This window comes from Centruroides sculpturatus, unplaced genomic scaffold (genome assembly GCF_000671375.1).
Source record: "Centruroides sculpturatus isolate CEXI.00-Female unplaced genomic scaffold, Cexi_2.0 scaffold830, whole genome shotgun sequence".
NCBI classification, from domain to species: Eukaryota; Metazoa; Arthropoda; class Arachnida; order Scorpiones; family Buthidae; genus Centruroides; species Centruroides sculpturatus.
Window position 1 is genome coordinate 314,362 of NW_019385303.1, and position 1,519 is coordinate 315,880.

General features: G+C 22.0%; 1 protein-coding gene across 1 annotated transcript in view; it reads left to right on the forward strand.

Annotated features, from left to right (window-relative positions):
- LOC111637385 (nephrin-like) overlaps positions 1 to 524 on the forward strand; it is a 72,471-nt gene extending 71,947 nt beyond the window's left edge. The window contains exon 12 of the mRNA XM_023382858.1: positions 219 to 524. The gene's annotated coding sequence lies outside the window, so the exon portion shown is untranslated. The remainder of the gene's footprint in view (positions 1 to 218) is intronic.
- Positions 525 to 1,519: the final 995 nt, after the last annotated feature.

Consider the following 1,519-nt stretch of genomic DNA (forward strand, 5'->3'; position numbering starts at 1 on the left):
GTGTTGGACAGGTTGTATCTGTATACTTTGTCAATTTTATATATGAAAATATCGATCCTCTTGTTACTCCTGTAACAAGAATTGATAAAGGATTTTCTCGAATTGATTCCAAAAATTTAAAAAAAAAAAAAAAAAAATTCTTTAGCGTTTAGAATGAATTTTATGGTAAAATTTTCTTACTTTATAAATATATTTTTATATATATTTTTCTTTTGTAGAAGCAGCAATGTAGTGATTTATCGACACATTTCATTGAAGATTTGTTCAATAAGTACAGTGCTGTGCAGAACAGTGTATGGTGCTAAACGTTTAGGTTTTCGAACGCGATTCAAGCTACGATATGGGCCTTCAACAATAATCTGCACATTAATCAAATTGAAGAGATTTCTCAGAAGAATCTAAACATTTTGCTGAATATTTTTGTTTAGGATCCAAAAAAAATAAAATAAAAAATAAATAACTTTACAAATTTTCGTATATATCTTTGGCATTATAAAGATATTTTAGTTTGAATTTTTTGCTTATTTTTTATCTCGCTCCTTTGGTAAAGAATAGCATCTTTTGAAGATTTTATTCACTCATCAACCGTCCTTCAATTTTTTAAGTTTATATATTTATATATACTTTTTATACTTTGATATTATTTACATTAATTTTTATGGTGGATATTTTTATATTTATATAATAAAATTACTGTCAAAAAAATATATATATGGTGCTTCGAGTCGACAACTTGTGTCTACTGATAAAGTTTGCTCATTTCATTTGTCAGGGTATATACACAATTTATAATGAATGTAAAACATGAAAAATAAATAATTAACTTGCCCAAATATACATGAACATGAATGAAGACAATTTATGGACATTTTAAATTATTTAAGAAAGAATTTTTAATAATGTTAAACACATAACACAATCTTAAAACTATGCAAAATGTATTTATATTGTTTTAAATTAATTTTTTCGATGAATCAAAATTTGTTTTATGTATTAATATACGTTTCAGGCTATGAAAAAATTCAATAAAAATTACAAAATAACTCCTATATTAGCTAATTTTTTAAAGAAATAAATTGATTTAATTTAGCTGTTTCTAAATAGAAATATTATTAAAATAAAAATTGCAAAATTATTATTTATGTTTATAAATTTTTGGTAAGTTAAAAAATGAAAATTGATCGACTTATACTACTTAAAACAATTTATTTTAACAAGAAAACAATTTAAAATAACTTCTAAAATAGGAAAAAAAATCAGAAAAATGACTGAAAATAATACTTTAGAAATAAATTTAGTTGAATAATAATAAAAATATTTACATTACGTTTAATAATTTCTCTTTAAAAAACGATCGAAATCCTCTTAAATTAAATATTTAAGATTTATTTAAATTATTAATCACTTAAAATTTGTAGAAGTTATACAATTTAAATTCATAAACAGTACAGTACATTAACAATATAATTAACACCAGTCTTCCTTTCTTCGTATATGTGCCGTATAAGAAAATTTACTG